Below are 27,243 nucleotides of genomic sequence, written 5' to 3' on the forward strand. Positions count from 1 at the left end.
TACACTTTAAACAAAAGATTCAATATAGTTAATTGAGGAATTTAATGACAAAATCCAATAGAAAAATTTTAATAAAAGCTAGAAAAAATAAATAATAATTCAATATAATTTTACCATTAAAAAGTCATGGATTGATAAAAACAATAAGCAATACAACAGAAAACAGTTTAATCAAGTTCAATCAAAAAACAAAATAATTATAAAAAATAAAGCAGAAATAGCAACATATTCTTATTTAAAACTTGATAGTGGTTTTTCTTGAAAACTTGATAACAGATTTTTTGAAATATTAGCTAATTAATTCAAGAAGAAATAAAGTAATCAAAGTGTATGCATGCAATAAATACTGCATTATTAAATAAATTCTGTTAAATAACCACATTCAAAATGACATAAGGCAAATTCTCTCATATTTTCAAAGTGCTGATCATTTCCATATCAAACAATCTAGTCCAACATAAATAAGGTGAAATACTTTGCAATTAATATTATGATTATATATCCTAGAAAACAAATTACCTGATAAGTAATGTAATGTAATATAATATAGTATGTAATAGTATAACTGATAATGTAACACAGTAAGTAATATTAGAGATTTAACTCACATGTGAGCACTGGAGGCAAATAACTTTAGAAAAAAAAAACCACTAGTAATTTAATCCAGCAGTGTACTAAATAATAGTTTAGCAAAATCAAATAAAGTTTATTATCGGATAGTTACAAAACCAGTTGGTATAATTAACTATAATAATTCAATAAAAATAATTAATGAAATAATTAATAATTAATAAAATTAATTTTGATAGCAGTTGAAATATAAGTCAGTGCAATTCAACTTTTATTCCCCCCAAAATATTTTATAAATAAGAAATAAAAAATACTGTTTATTATTATAACTGGTATCTAATTGACACATCATTCATACCATTAAATACATTTCTATTAGAATCTGAAAATGTATCACAATTTACAACATAATTAACATATATTCAATATGTTTAACATAAACATATTTGTTTCTTAAAATGTGAGGACTGTATAAAACTAATAAAATATTCTCATGTATATTTTAAATAAATTATTTTTATTATAGTATTACTTAAACATGTAGAAAATTTACAAGTACTTGTAAACCTATTCTTCTGACTTTCTTAGAAATTCAAAATCCAAGTAAATCAAATACAAATTAATTAAATGTAAAAGACAATATTATTTGATGAAACAAAATGTCTTCTTTCAACACAGCTATGACAGTAGTCACTATTGGCAAAGGTTCCTAAAAATTCAGCATTTCTATACAAACACATGCCACGGTTATCTGAATCATTTATTGTTTTTTAAATTAGTTAATTCCTTTATTTATTTATTTTTGACTGTGTTGGGTCTTGGTTGCTACACGCGGGCTTCCTCTAGTTGCAGCAAGCGGGGCCTACTCTTTGTTGTGGTGTGTGGGCTTCTCATTATGAAGGCTTCGCTTTTGTGGAACATGGGATCTAGGTGCAAGGGGTTCCGTAGTTGTGGCACCCTGGCTCTAGAGAGCAGGCTCAGTAGTTATAGTGCAAGGGCTTATTTGCTCCACAGCATGTGGGATCTTCCAGGAACAGAGCTCAAACCTGTGTCCCCTGCATTGTCAGGCGGATTCTTATCCACTGTGCCACCAGGGAACTCTGAATAATTCATTATTATTCTGCACCTTTTATAGACCAAAAATAGTTTTAAATCATTATTGATGTAGTACATCTACCTTACTTCTTTTTTCATTAGTCTCTGATGATTAAAATAGCACACTACTGTGTCACAAATTGTCCTTTCCATGTGCTGGCAAATTCATACACAATTTTTAAAGTAACTTCATTGACTATACCCTTACTATTTAAAAATAGACTTTTAATTTTGAACTGTTACTGAAAGCATCTTTGTATGCAGTTATTTAAATAGTTTAGATAAATTTAGATAAATCCAGGGGTCCACAAGGACTACTGTTGTCATTTTGTGCTTAAGATGTGTTGACAAAAAAATCACGCAACATAAAAGCTGTGAGTCATGCTTTATTCCAGGACCTTACTGAGGACTATAGCCTCGGAGACAGCCTCTCAGATAGCTCTGAGGAACTGTTCCAAAGAGGTAAGGAAGAGTCTGGGTATATAGGAGTTTTCACTGGTAAAACAAAGCAAAACCAAAAACCAAAAAAAAAAAAAAAAAAAAAATCAGGTAGTCAGACATCAAAGGATTACTGCTAATCACACACACACACAAGACATCTCTAGTTAATGATTTTATTGCTTTTCTATGTAGGGGAAGATGCAAGAGTCCTTCAAGGCTCCTTGAAATTATTCCTTTGATAGGCACTTTAACTATCTAGGGCCAGTATCCTGTTTATCTTCATCCTGAATTCCCCTCAGGGTGCAATGTTGGGGGCAGCTGCAGTGGCTGAGGGCTTGAGGGCAGAAATACTTTTTGTTTACTGAAATATCAGACAACATTCTTTGTCCACAGATGTGTCAGTCTAACCAAAAACATCTGTACATTAGGAACAATATATTAGAAATTAATCACTTATATTTTAATGTTCACCTGTATCACTGTGATCAATATCCATAAATGATATTGGCAATCTATCTGGAAGCACAAATAAGTCAACTGAAAACTATTATACTTAAGAGGGTTCAGGAAGACAAAAATACATCATGATGCTTGAATTATTTGCCCTAAATGCTTATTTTCTTTACCTATCTTTTTTGTGGTAAAAGGTAAAACAAGTCTCACTGAATGACTTGTGTTCCATGGCAAATTAAGTCTATTTCTTTCAATTGGTTTCAATTTACATTGCATGATGTCAAAAAAAGAATGCTGTAATTTATTTACTAATACACAACTTTAAATTTCTTGGAATGAGATAGATTAAGAAGTTGTGTGGGGATTTACTCTCATTGCCTTGGGAAGAATTAAATCCTTGTTATAAATTGGAGCTAATAGTGGTCACCATGTAGTGTAGTTCAAAATCGTTAGGACCATGTTATATGACTCTAGAGTATAGTATATTTTTGAAGACTGAGTCTGCAGTCTTAATAATTTATGAATATTTTATTTTATAAGTTGTAATTAATGAGTTTTCAAAACCTATGAAAATACCTTAGAGATACATAATATTAAATAGTTGTTTGTAAAAAAATTGCATATTGGTGAATTCATCAACAGAGTAAAGTAAAAAGAGAAAATAACAGAAAAACTCAAGATTGGCAATTGGGAATGTGAGTTATGGTCCTCCGACTCCTATGTATTCACTGGGTTTCCTTAGGTTAGTCACTATGATTTTTTGGATCTCAGTTTCCTCATCTGTCATAATCAAGAAGCTTGGACTCAAAAACCTCTAAAGATGCCCAAGTTCTAAAATCCTGTTTTTTACTGTGATGTTAATTCCATTATATTTGCACTTATTCCAGGCTACTAAAACCTGCCTGTCCCACATCTAATAGCATTCTATCCAGCAAGCTTTCTCTAATCATCGAGACAAAAATAAAGTAGCTTTTCTTTAAATATCTATAGCTTGCATATAGTAATTTTGCAGTATTTATTTTGATCTATTTGGTCCTTATCAATTCATTTGTCTTGGTTCCATACAAGAAGTCAGGGGTCGTTTTGTTGACTCCCCTCCTTCTGCATTACCCCTACCATAAGGGCCTTCTAGTGCCACATATACATGGAGGGTATAGTAAAAGTTCAGTAAAAGTGTGCTGACCCAAACTTGAATCTTATCTTGCCTAAAAGAGCTACTAAATCTTCTTCTTAACTTACTTGATTATTTGGCCTTATCAATACTTCAGATATTCCCTAGAAATCTCAGCTCTGAATAAATCAGTGTTGATTTTTTGAACTTACTAATGATATGATCCTCTCAGTTTCAAATGTACTATCTACCATCCCAACTAATAACTCTAAATCTCTTTCATGGGCCAGATTCCCCTATCTCTGTCACTGGCCTTTAACAGAAACTTAGAGCAAAGCTTTTTTTCAGTATTTTCCCTACTTGTAAAATATTTTTTAACGATTTGAAAGAAAATAAAAATTGTATTGTGAAGGGATTGCCTGTTTCTTTCAAATCACTGTATTGTACTTTTATCAGAGCATTGTTCATGCTTCATTTTAATTGTACATTAATTTTTACTACACACTAGGCTATGAATTTCTAAGGACAGGGATTTTTGTCTTTAATCTCTGTTTACTCCGTACTTAATATAAAGCCTACCAGAGGACCCCACAGAGCATGAACTACCTGAATAAACAAGCTCTGTGCCAGGGCCTGGGTGGAATACATGAGAACTATAAATTGTGGTTGATGCCTGAGAAAAGCTCACAGTCTATTTATGATGACAATGTAGGTGTGTAACATGTGGCAATAGAAAAATCACTGGGTAACACGTAGATCTTTTCTTTGAGGAAATTAAATCCTTCTTGATAGGACAAATCTAAATATTCAGCAAAGAAGGGATAGAAACCTGTCAGAAGAGGTATAGGGATATCAGAGTTAATTGATTGAGCCTATAATACTATTTATATCCATCTCACAATATTGCAGAGTGTTTAAAAATGTGAAAATGGACGTATAGAGAATATAAACATGATAAATTAGTATTATTCTTGGTGAAAGTGAGAAACCCATAGGTAAAGGCTTGAAAAGAAACAAATCAAAATTAATGGCGTTCTTCTGAGTGAATATTGATACCAACATAAATTATAATTTCTATAAAGTTCATGAAGTATAAATTAAAATTCTGCCCTACACAGCATTGCATAATGTATGTATGTAAATGTTAGTGATAACATGTTTTACTACTCTTAATTTATCATTTTCAAAATTAGAGATGTGCATTTATCCATTGAAAATTATATTCTTTTCCAGAGATAATTCTTTTTTGAATATATATATATATCTCACAGTCAGACAATGTCTCTATACCTATATACAAACACATATATTAATTGACTGTGATTATCCTAATTTCATGTTTTTCTAACCTCTATTATGTGAAAATATTAGGGGGAAATATTCCAGCCTAAAATTTAAGGTCTTTAATATATTTGATATTAATAGTGTGTTTTACTTTTCAAAACTAAGTCCACTAGTAATGCCACCTATTTCTTCATTCTACAGAATAATATCCAATTTATTTTTTTCTAAATATTGTTCTTAATTGATGAATTAATGAGCTATAAATAGCTAATTTCCAAGTTTCTTAAAAATGATTATATATTTTTTAGGAGTACTATACTAGAAAAATCCTGAAACATCAATATTAGTAAGATAACTTCTTACTAGTTTGGAATATATGAACATTTTCTCAGAACATCACAATAAAAAAATTCAAGAAATCTGAATTTTCCATTTCCATTTCAACATTCTAACCTCCACCTTAGAGGTTAGAGACATCTTCCAAAAGCAAGATACTGGAATTTTTTTTGACCACCTGAAGTTGCACATTTCATGGAGCATAAAAACACTAATGGCTGAATAAGTACAGGAAACTGTTCCTTAATAAGTTTAATGTTACTATTATTATGGTTAACATGAATTCAACCTTGCTATTTGCCAGACGCTGTGCTGATTGCCTTATGATCAATTTTTTCCTCATGTTTTTTCAATTTTATTTTTACAGATGAATGTCAGAAATATTATGTAACTTGGTCAGCATGACATGGGAAAATCAATTTAAAATACACTTTTTATGTCTTCAAGCCAGTGGTTCATAGACTACTCCAAGAAATTCTACTCTCGTTAAGCCACACTGTAATATATCTCATTACAATATGGTGAAAGGGACATGACGGTGCTTTTTGCAGGTCAAGAAGTATATCAAAGACATTGTAATACCAACAAGGACTATTTTGAGAATGAGTCTTGGAATAATGAGAATTTAGAAAGTACATGAGAGTTTATATATGGTCCTGTACTGTAATAGCTAATACTTGCTAGGGAAATCATTAGGATGAGAGGAAATTCGTATAAAATCAAACAATCTTCTTCTCCTTAATTCAGTTAGAATTATCACAGAAACTGTATTTTTCTGAATATTCTTTAAAATTCAAGCTTTTATGAACTCATCTAATATCTAATATCTAACTTGTACATCCTGTGTTAGGTAGATAACTAACAAGCTTGGAGCAGCTAACAGAGGCATCGCAGGAAGGAGGAAAGCAATGTCTTTAATAATTAGAGGAGCAGAATTTCATTCTCACCTTGCGGCCACTCCTGTATATTCTAGTTCCTTCATATGAGATATTAATATTATTTCACATTTCGTTTGAGATACCAGTGTATTTCTCATAAGATTTCTGTAAAATGCCAAAGAGCTATATACAATTGAAGTTTTAAATGTTCTGCTATACAACACATGGCCGTTGTGGCAGAGCAAAGGTTCTGCATCAAGGGAACCCGGAAGTCATCCTGCCACTCAAGGTCTCCACAGAATAGCCCGCAGGTTAGATCATTGTAGACCAGGTCTAATCAACTACATATAGATGATTGTTTCATGAACTGAATTATGATAAGCAATTAAAAAAATCAAGTGATTGATTATAAGATGGTTATTGGATTCAAGCAAAGAGATTTATTATTGAGGCAAGTTTTAACTGGGTCACTCTCAAGCCTCATGGAATCTTCCTGCCTGAGACAGAATGTATCTCTTTTGTGTGCAGGATGTGATGAATAATAGCATGGTTTCTGGAGTCAAACAGATGACAAATTCTGACTCCATCATTTATTTGTTGTGTGACCCAGGGAAAGCTACTTAATCTAGATATGTGTGCTTCAATCTACTCTTTGTAAAATAGGGGAAGTTATGGTTCCTAGCCCAATATATTGGAGGAAGAACTGAATGAAATAATATATGCAAAATAAGCAGTACCTAGGACAGAGTAATTATTCATATTTTATATTAGTAGTAATAGTATTAGTAATAGTAGCATGCTCCAAACAATGGTAACTCATAGACTCAATACAACCATGTTTAAAAATTTTTTTGAATCTAAAAAAATATATTTTTTTTATTGAAGTATAGTTGATTTACAATGCTGTGCTAGTTTCTGGTGTACAGCAAAGATTCTGACCATCCTTGTCCATTTCTCTTTCTCTTTAATCGTCCTGCTACAGAGATTATTTAGTAATCCTTGCATCATGTAGAGGTCACATGTGAAAGTAAGCAAGCTTAAAGGGAAAATTTTATTCCTTACAAGCAGCGTATCTTAAACAGTTTGGCTTTTTACACTCTTCAAAATCACTGAGGACCCCAAACAACTTTTGTTTATTTGGGTGTTACCTATTACTATTTACTGAATTAGAAATTAAGACTGAGAAATTTTAGAAAATATTTGGTTAATTCATTTACCAAGGACATTAATATATTAATTACATGTTAACAAAAGTAAAGTATTTTATGACAAATAACCACATTTTGTAGCAAAAAAATGTTGAGAATGGCATCATTTTTGCAAATTTCTTTAATATTTGTCTTAGTAGAAGGCAACTGGATTTTCATATTTGCTTCTGCATTATATCTGCAGTAATATATGTTTCAGTTAAAATATGTGAAGTAAATCTGTAAATCATAATACAAGTATGTTTTTGGAAATGGAAGAAAACTTTAAAAGCCTTTTGGGATAATTATGAATATTATTCTTTGAAAATTCACTAAGCAGACAGGTATTAGTTCCTAAAATATGAATTGCAGTGTGGAATCTAAAATTATATTAAAGGTCTTTTTGTATTCTGCTATATTAATCAAATATTCTAACTTGTCCTTTGAATGCATCTTTTCTTTATACATGGGTTTCAAAATATTATGCAGTTTTGCATAAAACTGGTTCATTGAGTTATACATACTTATCAATGTTGACACATTTCAATATACAATATTTAAAAAAAAATATTTGTTATATCACCACCAATCTCAAGAGAAAAATCTTTAGTGTTGGAAAGATTTCAAGCTTACATGGGAGGATACTATTTTTCCAGAATTCTAATATTCACTTGAAAGTTTGAATTTTATCATTGGCAAAAACATTGTCTCTTCTTTTCCTTAAGGTGACATTCATTTTTGAGCAATATCTGCCAAATCCCTATGTCTAAATAACTATAGTTTATCATTGTTTTTAAAGTAAAAATGACTTCTCATGGAAAAAAAAATAGTTCAACCCTAAACTTAATCACACAACTACCTTATGCTCAAGGAAGTTACTTAAAGTTGGGTATGCAGCACAAGTGCTTTGTTAACTCATCTCGTTTCTTCATACAGAATACTAAAAAGACTTGTATTGAAAAGCTGAGATTTCTAAAAGTGAATGTCCTTTACTGATTCATCAAAGCATTCTTAAATGATGTTTTTTTTTTCTTTTTAAACGTTATTATTATTATTATGCACTGGTAAAGAATACAATGAAAGCTAGTGAGGCTTGGTTTCACCACCTTAACTCATGCTAAGGCACTAGCAGTTTTGCCCATGATTGCTTTTGCACACTGAGTGAAAATATCTATTTAATGGAGATGGAAAATAACGTTTTGGCATATTATGAGAAAAGTTTTGACCACAAGGACCCCCTGAAAGTGTCTTGGGGCCCTCTGCGATCTTATGGAGCTCTTTTAATGAACTGTTTTCTTAGAGCAGAATTTGAGCAGATTGGATCTTCCCTAAAATATTTTATTTTGAAAACTACAATTATTTCAGAATTTCTATTGACAACTTGTAAAATGTTCCTAGAGAACATTCAAACTAAAATAAAGAAACTTTATCAAAATTAAATGGTTTGCATAAAGTCACAAAAACACTAATGATAAAACAAAAATTATGTCTTTAGGTCAGCCTTAGCTTTTCTCTCCTGTACTATTTCCTCTTAATTTAACCTTGTAAAATTTGTCAAGGCATTGGTTCTTTCTAAACTATTTCCAACTTCTGACAAACAAATATTTGACAGAAATCTTTAAGCTTTAGGAGTTACAGTCTTGAAATTATAAGAAATCACAAATTCATAACAAATTTGAGACAGCAAGGTGAAGAAAATATGATGCAATTAAAAGGTGAAACTACATTAATTACTCTCAATAAAAAATCACATATGTAAAAAGAATTTCTAAGCTACATGTTTTTAGCATAGCAGAATAGTACATGCTGAAAGAATAAATTTTATTTTTTTTCCTAGTGTTATTTGTTATTAATCATTTATGGCTATCTGTGAAAATCCAATGCCTTTTTCTATTTAGACCAGCTAAACATATAAGAAAAAGAGTTTTGCTTTTTTGGGAACATGATAAATTAATTATGAAAGGACTGCAATTTTGAATTGTACAGTACTGTTGCAAATACACTAATTAAAAAGTAAAGTATTAACATGGTTTTTCCAAAGGGTTTTTCCTATTTTCCTATGTATGCTTCAATAAAATTCATCAAATGTTTAAGGATTTTAAAAGTTATAAGCATGAAAATATTTCCTTAGGAAAGCCAATATATGTATGTATGTGTATATATATATATAATTTCTTAACAGTAAGGAACCTGGACAGTACAAATGTGGTTTTCAAATTTCAAGGATTTTGGTCAAACTAAGCCTGAGGTTTGTATCTTTTCTGATTAATCAAAAATATAATATTTTATCTTATAGTCTGATAATTTTTGGAACATATCTCCAAAGACCACATAGTCTTTGTCTCCATAGCCCTCTGTGCCAAACGTAGTGCTTTCCATATAGTGCACATAATAAATGCTGGTCAAAATGAATTTTTAAATGAACATTCAGAATTCCCCATTTTCCTGGTAGAATAATGTTCATATGACCTATGAAAGACGGAGGGTAAGATGAAGAATGGACCATTTAGATTTCATTTTCCAGAACACATGGCCTTTTTATATGCCAGCATAATGGATACACAGGTGCAGGGAAGTTGGAGGATTTTTCTCCTGGGCTGTTCCATATTTATCATCTATGTTGTCACTGTGTACACAAGGTCTATGCACTTTATAAGAGGATTTCTGCCTAGAAAGCTATATTTTATTTTTCTGCTAAGATGATCAGTATAAAAATGATAAAGTGTTTGCAGCCCGAGTTTCAAAGTAGTTCCTGAAACTAGAGCATGTTGTTCTCAGTCTTAATGGAGCCACAAGCGTAGCCAATTGTTTAATGCTTATTTCAGTTGTATAGAGATGAAAGCCCTGAAGACTCACTTGGTTTAAAATTAATAAACTGAGCAAAGGAAAGGGCCAATTTGCTATTTATATGAGTCAAAAGGATGCACAAATAAACTACTGCCCAATTTACGATTATATTTACACAACAAAATAAAACAGTACTACTCTATTTCCTTCCAAGGATATTGTAAATTAAGGTAACTGTGAAAATTACTATGAAGTGTTTTGATATCAAAAGGAAGGATGCTGAAAATGCAGTATCATTCTTGTTACCATTCATGAAATAGTTCAATTGAACAATATTTTTGGGTGCCCATCTGCTCATTCCAGTATAAGGGGTTCAAACTAGAGATTAAATTGTAGATACTCCTGAATATCAATAGTTGAACTACAGTATTTCTAACAGCCTTTTCACATCTCTGTAGAAAACGTTGAATCAAGTATGAAGTAAACAAAATTACACAATTCAAGAGAAAATACTGACTTCATTTAACTATAATTCTTTGAATGATATTTATCTCCATCAGTTATATTATTAAATACTTATGGAGAGTGATATATAGATTAAGTTTTATTTGTTAAATTTTGGATTCTTAATCTTTATATTTTTGTGGTGTATTTTTCTTAAGTTTAAAAATGCTTTAAAAAGATGAAAATAGAACAGATTAGGAGGTAAAATTTGAAGAGTAAGGACTGAAGTTTATTTCTAAATTTTTTTTGACAACAAAATAATGAAGGACTAAGTTTTTAGACATTCTACTCAATATTAATTTTAAAATACACTTTCTTAAAAATCTTAAATTCCATCTTTCTTTTGTAATGATGTTTATATCTCAAAAAATTGTATAGGAAGTGATTATAATATGATGTATTTTTAAATAAATAGATATTGATATTCAAGCATTCATACTGTATTTCCTGTAAGGAATATAAGAAGGTGTCATTTGGTGGCATGTAATTTAGAGAAGACTTTTTTTTTAGGGTAACATTTTCTCTAAGTGGAAAAGCCTGTGCTAATGACAATGTATGTGCTAGAGTGGAATTATTCTGAGTACTATTACCTAGCACAGTTTTTAAATTTAGAGTCTGAAAACTCTATTCTGATGGGAATAAGAGTTTTTATAATAATTTTAATAGTACTTTTACTTATTAATGTTTATATAATACTTTTACTTATTACAGTGAATGTTTCCATCTCTTTTTAAAATCTTCTCTTGTAATGATTCCACTGAAAAGTTGAAATTGTTAAAATTTCTCTAACTCATGATAATGATGACCAAAAAAAAAACTACAGCTATTGAACATTTATTATGAACCAAACAACACACCGGACACTGTACATGCATGATCTTTGTTAATCCTCACAGTGACCTCTAGGCAAAAACCACAATACATTCAATTCACAGATGAGAAAAGGGTCTCTGGGAGTTTAAATAACTTTTCTAAGGTTGCACACTAGTAAGTGACAAACCTGGGATTCAAACCCAGGGCCTTTTCTAGTGTGGATGATTTCCTCTGAATTTAGCTGGAATTTGACTTGTGAAGAAGTTGATTGTAAAAATCACAATGAACTGTAATGTATAGCTAAGTATCTTTATGCTATGTTTATATTAAGTATCATTTAGATGATATTTTAGGTCAGCAAGATCTGTTTAATGAAGGTCTGTTCATTCTGTATTATTTCACTGTTTCCCAAAACATAATCTGCTGTCAAACAGGATGAGGCATTTATAAAAGAGAATGATGCCATATAATTATATATATCACCATCTATCAATGGTGAACAAGGCTTATGAGCTCTAATCTAGTATTTGAATCGACTCAGTGCTTAAAATGGTTACACTGGGATCTGTTACAGTTTAGGATATTAGTCAATTTTCTTCCTGGGTTAATAGGCTAAGTAATTTTCATTCTGTATTAAGGCAATAAGGACTCAGTTTATAGGAACTAAATATATCCTAGTAAGGTCACTCATGGCTTTTTCTTTACCTAAGAGAAGAAATTTTAAAGAATTATGAACTTGGATTATTAGAACTCTTTTTCCATCTATAACACTTTTCATTGTGCAATATTTACTGAGTAATACCAAGATCTAGGCACTGTTCTGGAACCTGAAATATAGTTTTCTCTGTGGTCTCATGTGCTTACATTTGCAGGTGGGGAATGAAGAAGGAGACAGACAATAGATGAGAAAAATGTATATGACAAAATAATGAAGTGACATTATATAGTAAAAACAAAGTGGGAGCTGCAATGTAGAATAATAATGCCGGAGGAGTGTCTTTATGAGCAGGTAACACTAAGCTAAGGACAGAAGGGACAGACAGTTGCAAACAAAGGTGGAATTTGGCTTTTAACAACAAACAAATGACAACAACCAAATAGAAAAAGTCCTATATTTCTGAATTGTATGGAAAATGTAAGAGAGTGAATTGAGATAAATTCAGAGGGTATTAGACAGGGGGCAGATGCTATCAAGATATTTACATTTTACACACAAATACACACACACTTGCACACATGCATCAGCTTCATTAGGACATACCTCTTTGAGTGGTGCCACAGATCTTAACACTGAAAAATCTGGAGATATCACAGATTGGTGTTTGCTCATCAAGAGGACGTATGTCTCTACATAAATTGGGTGAAGTTTCTAATAATCACAACTAAGTAGTTGGATATTTTTTCTTGGTTAAGGACTTCAGCTGATGGAGCTTTAGCAGGATTTTCTCTTATGCAGAATTTAAAATGTATCCTACTCAAAGTACTGTCATTGTACGAGATAGCCATGGGGGAAAACATTCAGTTAGACTTTGTCACAGAATGTCACAGAATAAGGTTTAAATATGAATTCTGTTCAAAATCTGGATAACTGTGCAACAATGTTAGAATACCATAAGAATAGTTGCATAAATAGACACTGGCAATTGTATAAGAGTGATATTTCTTTGATAATGTTCTGATGATACACATATCCATGAATAAACTTGTGTCATCTTGATGCAACTAGTATGTTAAAAAAATAAGAGAAAGAGAAATGTGAACAGATATATTTTCAACATAATTTTTATTGGCCTCCTCTATTAATATTATTGTTACCACATTCCAGAAGAAAATGCATATACATGAAAGCACAGGTAGCCTAATTCAGAAAACAATTTGGTATGCTCTGTAAGACTTAATGCGACATCTGATACCTATCATATCTGAATAAAAGTGGTGATTTCTTAGCTTCTTTATTGCTTACTAGAAGTAGACAAGATATCACATTGGACTTAGCTAAAATAAGTATACTTCCTAGAATATTTCGGGCTTATTGACATCATTATCCTGCTACTACTATGAAATGTAAATATTTCTTTCCCAAACACTCTCTTGCTTTGAAGATTATGGTATCCCTATAATACAGCACCAACCGGGTATTATTCATATTGGGATAGACTCCATGATTTACAACTTGTACCTTGCAACAAATTGCAGTTTGTGAATTGAAAATCAGTTTAGACAGGGATAAAAATATTCCTACTCTCCAAGTATTTACCATATTATAAATTTAAAATGTACATTCTAATCCTTACCTAGAATCAAGTTGAAAAAAAAAATGTACAGAAGAAATACATTAAATAGTGAATGTAATTCCCTTAAATTTTATATTATTAATTTAAAACTTTTTATCAAACTAAACTCATGTTCTATCACTATTCTTCTTAAAGCCTTCCAGTAAGTCCTCAGTGCAAATTAGAATAGAATTTAAATATGTTAACTGGCCTGAAAGACTGTGCATAGCCTGATTTCCATTTACTTCTCCAAACTCATTTCACTCTGCCTTTCTTCCTCCAACTGCTGTACTCTACTTACACTGGTCTCCTCTCTCCCTTGAACACATCAATCTCATTTCTGTTTCTGGGCCTGGGAACATTCGTTTCTTTGTCCCTGAAAGCTACTCTTGCTGGACTTACCATTACTGCTTATACTAATTACATGGTTCTCATGTTGAATTTCACCTAATTGTGAGAACTTTTTTAACCACCCAAGTGAAAGCAACCACCAAACACCTTCCACACAGATCATTCTAGTTCTACTCTATCTCATGGCTCTTTTCAAATTTCATTCATATTACCCCCAGTTTAATAGATAATTCAATCTGGAATTATATCACTCACTTTATACTTTAATTTCCATCTCACTGTGCAGAAATTTTAAATGCTGTATGGATAGAAATAATGCTTTTTCTATTCACCACTGTTACCATAAGAAACCACAATAGTGCCTGGCACATGACATATTGTCCATGAATAATAATTTGGAAGACAAAGACAATTAAAAATTGCAATTTTTAGATCCTGAAAGAGTTGCCTTTACTATCATATCTGCTTGCACTAGAGATGCTACAAGAAAAGTCACAAGCATCCATTTACTGTATTTATTGTAGAAATGTTTTCAAGGGTTTTTCACTAATTACTTTGTGGTCTTAATGAAAAGTCTATCAACATTAAGAAAACTAGTATTTGTTTTAAACATTTGTTTGTTCTGTTTCTTGTGCACTTTATCATTCTTGTGAAAGTATTGTTCTCTTTTCTTTAGTTACTAAGGATTTCAAATCAAACTTATGACACTACTCCAGTGACATGCAGGGTCATGGGATGTAAATATCTACATGTCATTTTTATCTGTCTTAATTTTTCTTCCTTTGAATTCCACTTATCCAACTTTCACAATAATTTTATAAATACATCTTATATATTTATAATATTATAATGGCCTTAAATATTATGTGGAATAAAAAAGTGAATAAAACTTTCTATCCTAACACTGAATGACCGCTTCAAAATTTTTGGAAATATGAAACAACAACAATAGTTTTGAAGCTGACCCAACTAATATTTATTAGTTACCTTTTATGTAATGTGTTCTTCTAAATATTTCCATTAACTTTTTAAAGAATTCTAATATCATCTCTTAGGGAGACATATTGTTTGTCTAACTTACAGATAAGAAAGCCAAGAAAAGCATACAGGTTAAGTAAATGACCTTAAGAGAAGAAATCTGTGAGTGATAAAATTGAATCATTAAGTCCTACACTTATACTTCAAAATTCAGGTTTTTTTTTTTTCAGATATTCCCTAGAGCCATCAATGAGATATTGTGCATTCCACTAAAACCTAAGGACAATTACAAGAGATGTGTTTACTTTTTAAGGATGAAAATATTGATGTTAGCAAGAGTCACAAAATTTAGGACTACTTATCTTTGTCTCTTTCTTTAAAATATTTACAGTGACCTCTAGCATAAACTGATCATAATGCTGTCTGAGGATTCTCTTCTAAGCCCAAACCCTTAATTGTGGTACTGCATAGGCAGTGTGTATATTTTTGTTGTTCAGTGCTTATGAGCAGACACCTGTCTTAAAGCCCTAGGGGGCAATAGCTCAGGCCAATTCCATGAGGCATCTGCTGCTGACCTTCTCAGGCTATGCTGGGTCTAATTTCCTCGGATTGATGTTAGAAGTCTTCTGTGACCCACACCCTCAAGCCTATCAGATCACATTGGTGACTGCATGTGATTTCAGGGTGGACCACTTCTCAAAATGGAAATGTCAAATTGCATGAACCTGGTGACTGACGTATAAGGGACTTGAGGAAGCAAAACAATTTTATAATTTTAATATAAAAAAGAAAACTTGCTGTAGAGTTTCTGTGCTTTCGTGAAAGCACATTTTTCCTTCAGATGACCATCTCATGTTATCTTGATACACTCAATGCACCAATCCAGGAAGTCTTCACCTTCGCTCTTTGGAAGGAAACGTTGTCTCTTTATCTTAAATTAATTGTGTAAATTCCAAGAGATTTAAAAAGGAGTAGAGACACTTGGGGTAACCTGACAGTAAGCACCCTATTTGTTTTTGAAATTCACTAAGTTAGTGGAACACTTTCAAAGAAAGATCTTTTTGATCTTAGGAAACAAGCTCTTTAAAAAATGTGCTCCCAGTTTAATATAAAATTCAACTTCTCTAATTACAGCTCTGTACCTGTGATTAGCATTAAATGAATTAATAGTATCTATTCTTCCTGAGAATGAATCTTCACTGGACTCGGTTGAGATCAAAAGGAAAAACATATTCAGACATTCCCTATTAAATCCCAATGCCCTCAAGCAAGTTGTCTGGTTGAAAGTTGGTACAAACTATTAAAGATGCCCCAGTGCAGCATGTTAGAGGATATCAATTAATACAAATGGCCAGATTTCTATTGCTCAATATGTCACTCCTTGTACAATCAGTACTATTGAATTATTAATAGTACAACATTCTGGGACTTGCCTCAATGATTTCCACTCAGAATTAAAGAAAAGTTTTAAGACATATGAGAACATATGCCAGGACAGCTAGAATTTTTGTCATGTCTCTTTCAAGATCCTCTTTTTGGCTAGAAATTATAAGGTGATACCTAAGTTCTTTATTTGATATTAGAGATCATGGGTCCATGAGCTACTGTGATTGTATTTTGTACTCAACTGCAATAACTTCTCTCTCAGAGTAGATAATTCAGAGCAAAATTTCCAGAAATATCTCCTCTAAACTCAACTTGCCTATGGATATACCTATTTGAAGGACTTCTTAGAGTTCCAGAAGAAGAAGAAGAAGAAGAAAAAAAAAAGAGCAGTTCATTCCTTGCCTTGCTATGGAAAGAGATGCAGCTTAATATTCCGAAATCAATTGATATTCCAGGGTGATTAGATTCACCACTTTTCTGATTAAAAAATTGTGCCAAGGAGATAGGAACACTGAGGTCAGTGCATAGTAACTGGTTTGTTAACATTGATTTTGTGAGAATAAATTGATTTATGGTAAGGTGAATGCAAGGGAAGGATAACTTGTTGAATATTTAATGACCTCACCTATATACTGTCTAAATAGAACTATGTGTATCATCTCTTTGTGATGATTTCTTGCTGTGTGTTTTATACAATTTTAATGATTATGTAGTAAAACAGTATGACTCTAATGTCTATATTAAAAATATTCTCAGTAACACATTTTCAATGTATCATAAAAAACTAATTCATTTTCACTATATAAAATTTTGGTATTTGAAATGTCAATATGTTTCAGCATTTGACAGGCAAAGGTATTTTTGAGAGATACTCATGATAAGCTCAGCAGTTTTGTGCTTAAAAATTTAGGGAAAAAAGATTTTGACAAGCCTTAGAAACTTATACCCTGTCTATCTCAACAGGAGTAGATATTTTTAAATGATTAAATACCACTGTAGAACCTAATGGGGAAGCCAGTACAGTCACATGTTAGAAGACATCATACTTGATCATCTCTAATATTAATTATCTCTGAAATAACTAGAATTTAAAACCATTTAAATTAAGATCTGGTTAAACAAAATAATTAGCTATAAAAAAGTATATAGATACCCTGAGAAAATCATAATTCAAAAAGAGACATGTACCAAAATGTTCATTGCAGCTCTATTCACAATAGCCCGGAGCTGGAAACAACCTAAGTGTCCATCATCGGATGAATGGATAAAGAAGATGTGGCACATATATACAATGGAATATTACTCAGCCATAAAAAGAAACGAAACTGAGCTATTTGTAATGAGGTGGATAGACCTAGAGTCTGTCATACAGAGTGAATTAAGTCAGAAAGAGAAAGACAAATACCGTATGCTAACACATATATATGGAATTTAAAAAATGTCATGAAGAACCTAGGGGTAAAACGGGAATAAAGACACAGACCTACTTGAGAATGGACTTGAGGATATGGGGAGGGGGAAGGGTAAGCTGTGACAAAGCAAAAAAGAGGCATGGACATATATACACTACCAAACGTAAGGTAGATAGATAGTGGGAAGCAGCCGCAGAGCACAGGGAGATCAGCTTGGTGCTTTGTGACCGCCTGGAGGGGTAGGATGGGGAGGATGGGAGGGAGGGAGATGCATGAGGGAAGGGATGTGGGAACAGATGTATATGTATGACTGATTCACTTTGTTATAAAGCAGAAACTAATAAAATAAATAAATAAATAAATAAATTTTAAAAAAAAAGTATATAGAGTTACAGACACTCCCCAAAATCCTAATATGAGAGAATTAGAATGTGATAGAAATGAAAGAAAGAGTGAGAGCAAGAGAAGAGAAAGAGAAAAACTTGCATAATGAAATACCATTCATTTGTGGTCCAGTCACAAACAACCAAAAATACCCTAACTATTTTTTGTTCTGAAATGTAAACATATTGACAATTAAGTGATCCTTCAGAGCAAAAAAGGACTGCATGTTAAGAAGTAATATTGAGAGTGGTCTAATTTAATTATTTTACATGTGGCTGTCCAGTTTTCCCAGCACCATTTATTTAAGAGACTGTCTTTTCTCCATTGTATATTCTTGCCTCCTTTAACATAGATTAATTGATCATAGCTGTGTCAGTTAATTTCTGGGCTTTCTATACCATTCCATTGATCTGTAAGCCTGTTTTTGTGCTAGCACCATACTATTTTGATTACTGTAGCTTTATAGTATAGTCTGAAGTCAGGGAGCCTGATTCCTCTAGCTCACTTTTTCTTTCTCAAGATTGCCTTGGAGCCACGCCTTCAAGATGGCAGAGGAGTAAGACGTGGAGATCACCTTCCTCAACACAAATACATCAAAACTACATCTACATGTGGAACAATTCCTAGAGAACACCTACTGAATGCTGCCAGAAGACCTCAGACTTCCCAGAAGGCAAGAAACTTCCCATGTACCCTGGTAGGGCAAAAGAAAAAAAGGAAAAAAAAAGAGACAAAAGAATAGGGACAGGACCTGCACTGCTGGGAGGGAGCTGTAAAGGAGGAAACATTTCCACACACTAGGAAGCCCCTTCACTGGTGGAGACAGGGGGTGGGCTGGGGGGAATCTTTGGAGCCACAGAGGACAGTATAGATTCTGGGGTGGAGAGGGCAAAACAGAGAGATTCCCACACAGAGGATCAGTGCTGACCAGCACTCACCAGCCTAAGAGGCTTGTCTGCTCACCCGCTGGGGCGGGTGGGTGTTGGTAGTTGAAGCTCGAGTTTCGGAGGTCTGATCCCAGGGAGAGGAGTGGGGTTGGCTGCGTGAACACAGCCTGAAGGGGGCTAGTGAACCACAGATAGCTGGGAGGGAGTCTGGGAAAAAGTCTGGATGTGCTGAAGAGGCAAGAGACTGTTGTTTCAGGGTGTGTGAGGAGACGGGATTCAGAGCACCACCTAAAGGAGCACCAGAGATGGGCACAAGCCACAGCTATAAGTGTGGGCACCAGAGACTGTCATGAAATGATAAGGCTGCTGCTACAGCCACCAAGAAGCCTGTGTGTAAGCACAGGTCACTATCCACACCTCCCCTCCCAGGAGCCCAGGCAGCCCACCACTGCCAGGGTACCATGATCCAGCAACAACTTCCCCAGGAGAACACACTGTGCACCCCAGGCTATTGCAATGTCATGCTGTCCTCTGCCACCGTGGGCTTGCCTCGCATTGCATACCCCTCCATACTCCTGGCCTGAGTGAGCCAGACCCCCAATCAGCCGCTTCTTTAACCCCATCCTCTTTGGGGGGGTAACAGATGCCCTCAGGGGACTTACACACTGAGGTGGGGCCAAATCCAAAGTCGAACCCTGGGAGCTGTGCAAACAAAGAAGAGAAAGGGAAATCTCTCCCAGCAGCCTCAGGAGCAGCAGATTCAATCTCCACAATCAACTTGATGTACCCTGCATCTGTGGAATTCCTGAATAGACAACAAATCCCAAAATTGAGGCAGTGGACTTTGGGAGTAACTGTAAACTTGGGATTTGCTTTCTGCATCTAATTTGTTTCTGGTTTTATGTTTATCTTAGTTTAGTATTTAGAGCTTATTATCATTGGTAGATTTGTTTATTGATTTGGTTGCTCTCTTCCTTTTTTAATTTATATATATATATAAATATTCATTTTCCTATTTTTGTGAGTGTGTATGTGTATACTACTTTGTGCAATATTTTCTGTATAGCTTTCCTTTTAACATTTGTCCTAGGGTTTTGTCTGTCCTTTTTTTTTTTTTGTATAGATTTTATTGCCTCCTATCATTGGTGGATTTGTTTTTTTGTTTGGTTGTTCTTTTCTTTCTCTCTCTTTTTCTTTTTCTTTATTACTTTTTTATTTTTAATAATTTCTTTTCTATTTCAAAACTTTATTTTATTATTTCTTCTTTCTTTCTTTCTTTCTTTCTTTCTCTTTCTCCATTTTCTTCTGAGCTGTGTGGTTGACATGGTCTTGGCGCTCTGGCTGGGTGTCACGCCTGAGCCTCTGAGGTGGGAGAGACGAGTTCAAGACATTGGTCCACCAGAGACCTCCCAGCCCCACATAATATCAAACAGAAAAAGCTATCCAAGAGATCTCCATCTCAGTGCTAACACCCAGCTCCACTCAATGACCAAGAATCTAAGTGCTGGACACCCTATGCCAAACAACTAGCAACACAGGAACACAAACACACCCATTAAAAGAGAGGCTATGTAAAATCATAGTAAGTTGACAGACACACCAAAAATCACCACAGGACACGGTCTTGCCCACCAGAAAGACAAGATCCAGCCTCATCCCCCAGAACAGAGTAACCAGTCCCCTCCACCCAGAAGCCTACACAAGCCACTGAACCAAACTTAGCCACTGGGAGCAGACACCAAAAACAACGGGAATGACAAACCTGCAGCCTGTCAAATGGAGATGCCAAACACATTAACTTAAGCCAAATGAGAAGACAGAGAAATACACAGCAGATGAAGTAGCAAGGTAAAAATCTTCCACACAGAACAAATGACGAGGAAATAGGCAGTCTATCTGAAAAAGAATTAAGAGTAATGATAGTAAAGATGATCCAAAATCTTGGAAATAGACTGGAGAAAATACAAGAAATGTTTAACAAAGACCTGGAAGAACTAAAGAACAAACAAGCCATGATGAACAACACAATTAAAGAAATTAAAAATTATCTAGAAGGAATCAAGCAGAATAACTGAGGCAGAAGAATGTAAGTGAACTGCAAGATAAAATAGTGGAAATAACTACGGCAGAGCAGAATAAACAAAAAAGAATTGAGGAGAATCTCACAGACATCTGGGACAACATTAAATACACCAACATTCGAATTATAGGGTTCCCAGAAGGAGAAGAGAAAAAGAAAGGGACCGAGAAAATATGTGAAGAGATTATAGTTGAAAACTTCCCTAATATGTGAAAGGCAATAGTCAATCAAGTCCAGGAAGTGCAGAGAGTCCCATACAGGATAAATCCAAGGGGAAATATGCCAAGACACATATTAATCAAACTATCAAAAATTAAATACAAAGAAAAAATATTAAAAGCAACAAGGGAAAAGCAACAACTAACATACAAGGGAATCCCCATAAGGTTAACAGCTTATCTTTCAGCAGAAACTCTGCAAGCAAGAAGGGACTGGCAGGATATATTTAAAGTGATGAAAGGGAAAAACTTACAACCAAGGTTACTCTACCCAGCAAGGATCTCATTCAGATTCAACAGAGAAATTAAAATCTTCACAGAGAAGCAGAAGCTAAAAGAATTCAGCACCACCAAACCAGCTCTAAAGGAACCTCTTTAGGCAGGAAACACAAGAGAAGGAAAGGACTTGCAATAAAAAACCCAAAACAATTAAGAAAACGGTAATAGGATCATACATATTGATAACTACCTTAAATGTAAATGGATTAAGTGCTCCAACCAAAAGACATAGACTGGCTGAATGTATACAAAAACAAGACCCATACATATACTGTCTACAAAAGACAGACTTCAGAGCTAGGGACACATACAGACTGAAAGTGAGGGGATGGAAAAAGATATTCCATGCAAATGGCAATCAACAGAAAGCTGGAGTAGCAATATTTATATCAGACAAAATAGACTTAAAGATAAAAATTATTACAAGAGACAAAGAAGGACACTACACAATGATCAAGGGATCAATGCAAGAAGAAGATATAAGAATTACAAATATTTATTCACCCAACATAAGAGTACCTCAATACCTAAGGCAAATGCTAACAGCCATTAAAGGGAAAATCGACAGTAACACAATCACAAAGGGGGACTTTAATACTCCAGTTTCACCAATGGACAGATCATTCAAAATGAAAAAAAATAATGAAACACAAGCTTCAAATGATACATTAAACAAGATGGACTTAGCTGATATTTATAGGACATTCCACTGGAAAACAGCAGATTGCTCTTTCTTCTCCAGTGCTCATGGAACATTCTCCAGGATAGAACATATCTTGGGTCACAAATCAAGCTTTGGTAAATTTAAGAAAATTGAAATCGTATCATGTATCTTTTGACCACAACGCTATGAGACTACATATCAATTACAGAAAAAATTAAAAAAATACAAACACATCGATGATAAACAATACACTACTGAAGAACAAAAAGATCACTGGAGAAATCAAAGAGGAAATCAAAAAGTACCAAAAACAAATGACAATGAAAACAGGATGACCCAAAACCTTTGTGATGTAGCAAAAGAAGTTCTAAGAGGGAAGTTTATAACAATACAATTCTACCTCAAGAATCTAGAAACATCTCAAATAAACAACCTAACCTTATACCTAAAGCACTTAGAGAAAGAAAAACAAAAGAAACCCCAAAGTTAGCAGAAGGAAAGAAATCATAAAGATCAGATCAGAAATAAATGAAAAATAAATGAAGGGAATGATAGCAAAGATAAATAAAAGTAAAAGCTGGTTCTTTGAGAAGATAAACAAAATTGATAAGCCATTAGCCAGACTCATCAAAAAAAAAAATAGAGAGAAGATTCAAATCAACAATTAGAAATGAAAAAGGAGAAGTAACAAATGACACTGTAGAAATACAAAGGATCATGAGACATTACTACATGCAGCTCTATGCCAATGAAAGGGACAACCTTGAAGAAATGGACAAATTCTTAGAACAGCACAAACTTCCAAGACTGAACCAGGAAGAAATAGAAAATATAAACAAACCAATCACAAGCCCTGAAATTGAAACTGTGATAAAAAATCTTCCAACAAACAAAAACACAGGACCATATGGCTTTACAGGCTAATTCTATCAAACATTTAGAGAAGAGCTAATACTTATCCATCTCAAACTCTTGCAAAATATAGCAGAGGGAGGAACACTCCCAAACTCATTCTATGAGGCCACCATAGCCCTGATACCAAAACCAGAGGAAGAGCCACAGAAAAAAAAGAAAACTACAGGCAAATACCACTGATGAACACAGATGCAAAAAATCCTCAACAAAATACTAGCAAACAGAAGCCAACAGCACATTAAAAGGATCGTACACTATGATCAAATGGGGTTTATTACAGGAATGCAAGGATTCTTCACTATAAGCAAATCATTCAATGTGATACACCATATTAACAAATTGAAGGTGACAAACCATATGATCATCTCAATAGATGCAGAAAAGGCTTTCAGCAAAATTCAACACCCATTTATGATAAAAACCCTCCAGAAAGTAGGCAGAGACAGAATTTATCTTAACATAATAAAAGTCATATATGACAAACCCACAGCCAACATCATTCTCAATGCTGAAAAACAGAAAACATTTCCACTAAGTTCTGGAATGAGACAAGGTTGCCCACCCTGACCACTATCATTCAACATAGTTTTGGAAGTTTTAGCCCCAACAATAAGAGAAGAAAAAGAAATAAAATGAATCCAAATCAGAAAAGAAGAAATAAAACTGTCATTCTTTGCAGATGACATGATACTATACATAAAGAATCCTAAATATGCCACCAGAAAACTACTAGAGCTAATCAATGAATTTGGTAAAGTAGCAGGATACAAAATTAATGTACAGAAATCTCTTGCATTCCTATACATTAATGATGAATAATCTGAAATCGAATTTAAGGCAACACTCCCATTTATCATTGCAACATAAAGAATAAAATACCTAGGAATAAACCTACCTAAGGAGACAAAAGACCTGTATGTAGAAAACTATAAGACACTGATGAAAGAAATGAAAGATGATACAAACAGATGGAGACATATACCATGTTCTTGGATTGGAAGACTCAATATTCTGAAAATGACTATACTACCCAAAGCAATCTACAGATTCAATGCAATCACTATCAAACTACCAATGGGATTTTTCACAGAACTAGAGTCAACAATTTCACTATTTGTATGGAAACACAAAAGACCCCAAATAGCCAAAGCAATCTTGAGAAAGAAAAACGGAGCTGGGGGAATCAAGCTCCTGGATTTCAGACTATACTACAGAGCTACAGTAATCAAGACCATATGGTACTAGTAGAAAACCATAAATATAGACGGAAAAGGATAGAAAATCCAGAGATAAACCCACACAAATATGGTCATGTTATCTTTGATAAAGGAATCAAGAATATACAATGGAGAAAAGATAACCTCTTCAATATGTGGTGCTGGGAAAACTGGAGAGCTACATGTAAAAGAATGAAAATGAACACTCTTAACCACATGCACAAAAATAAACTCAAAATAGTTTAAAGACCTAAATATAAGGCCAGACACTATAAAACTCTTAGAGGAAATCTTAGGAAGAACACTCCATGATATAAATCACAGCAAGATCTTTTGGACCCACCTCCTAGTTGAATGGAAATAAAACCAAAAATAAACAAATGGGACCTAATGAAATTTAAAAGCTTTTGCACAGCAATGGAAACCATAATCAAGACAAAAAGATACCACACAGAATGGGAGAAAACATTTGCAAATGAAGCATCTGACAAAGGATTAATCTCCAAAATATATAAGCACCAAATGCAGCTCAATATGAAAAACACAAACAATGCCAAAAAAGGGCAAAAGACCTAAATAGACATTTCTCCAAAGAGCATATACAGATTGCCAACAAACACATGAAAGTATCCTCAATATCACTAATCATTAGAGAAATGCAAACAAAAGCTACAGTGAGGTATCTCCTCACACCAGTCAGAATGGCCATCAACAAAAAATATACAAACAATAAATGCTGGAGAGGGTGTGGAGAAAAGGGAACCCTCTTGAACTGTTGGCGGGAAAATAAATTGATATGGTCACTATGGAGAACAGTATGGAAGTTCCTCAGAAAACTAAAAAGAGAACTACCATAAGACCCTGCAATCCCACTACTGGGCATATACCCTGAAAACACCATAATTCAAAAAGAGTCATGTACCACGATGTTCATTGCAGCTCTATTTACAATATAGGACATGGAAGCAACCTAACTGTCCATTGACAGATTAATGGATAAAGAAGATGTGGCACATATATACAAGGGAATATTGCTCAGGCATAAAAAGAAATGAAATTGAGTTATTTGTAGTGAGGTGGATGCACCCTAGACCATCATACATTGTGAAGTAAGTCAGAAAGAGAAAAACAAATACCATATGCTAACACATATATATGGAATCTAAAAAAAAAAAAAAAAAAGATGCTTCTGAAGAACCTAGTAGCAGGACAGGAATAAAGACACAGACTTAGAGAATGGACTTAAGGATATGGGGAGGGGGAAGATTAAGCTAGGATGAAGTGAGAGAGTGGCATGGACATATATACACTACCAAATGTAAAATAGATAGCTAGTGGGAAGCAGCCACATAGCACTAGGAGATCACCTCGGTGGTTTATGTCCACCTAGAAGGGTGGGATAGGGAGGGTGGGAGGGAGATGCAAGAGGGAGGCAATATGTGGATGTATGTATATATATAGCTGATTCACTTTGTTATACAGTAGAAACTAACACGCCATTGTAAAGCAATTATACTCCAATCAAGATGTTAAAAAAAAAAAAAAGATTGCCTTGGCTATTCAGGATCTTTTGTGTTTCCATACAAATTTTAAGATTTTTGGCTCTAAATCTGCAGAAAATGCCATTGGTAATTTGATAGGGATTGCATTGAATCTATAGATTGCCTTGGATAGTATATCATTTTGACAATGTTGATTCTTCCAGTCCAAGAACATGGTATATCTTTCCATCTGTTTGTGTCATCTTAGATTACTTTCATCAGTGTCTTATAGTTTTCGGAGTACAGGTCTTTTACCTCCTTAGGTAAGTTTATTCTTAGGTATTTAATTCTTTTTGCTGCGATGATAAATATGATTGCTTCCTTAATTTCTCTTTCTGATTTTTCATTGTTACTGTATAGAAATGCAACAGATTTCCATATATTAATTTTGTATCCTGAAACTTTACCAAATTCATTCATGAACTCTAGTAATTTTCTGATGGCATCTTTAGGATTTCCTGAGCATTGTATGATGTTATCTGCAAACAGTGGCTGCTTTACTTCTTCTTTTCCAATTTGGATTCCTTTTATTTCTTTTTCTTCTCTGATTGCCATGGTTAGGACTTCCAAAACTATGTTGACTAAAAGTAGCAACAGTGGACAATGCTGTCCTTTTCCTTATCTTAGAGTAAATACTTTCATCTTTTTACCATTGAGTATGATGTTTGCTGTGTGTTTTTTATATATGTTCTTAATTATGTTGAGGTATGGTCACTCTATGCCCACTTTCTGGAGAGTTTTTATCATAATTGGTGTAGAATTTTGTCAAAAGTTTTTTCGGCATCTATTGAGATGGTCATATGGTTTTTATTTTTCAATTTGTTAATGTGATATATCACACTGATGGATTTGTGGATATTGAAGAATCCTTGCGTCCCTGGGATAAATCCCACCTGATTATGTTTTATGATCCTTTTAATATATTTTGGATTGGTTTTCTAGCATTTTGTTGAGATTTTTTGCTTCTATGTTCATCAGTGATATTTGCCTATAATTGTATTATTTTGTGTTGTTTCTTTGTCTAGTTTTAGGATCATGGTTATGGTGGCCTCACAGAATGAGTTTGGGAGTGTTCCTTCCTCTGTAATTTTTTGGAATAGTTTCAGAAGGATAGGTGTTATCTCTTCTCTAAATATTTGTTAGAATTTTCCTGTGAAACCATCTGTTCCTAGACTTTTGATTGTTTGGAGTTCTGTAAC

The sequence above is a fragment of the Mesoplodon mirus genome, assembly GCF_964341445.2.
Source record: "Mesoplodon mirus genome assembly, chromosome: 17".
Lineage (NCBI taxonomy): Eukaryota > Metazoa > Chordata > Mammalia > Artiodactyla > Ziphiidae > Mesoplodon > Mesoplodon mirus.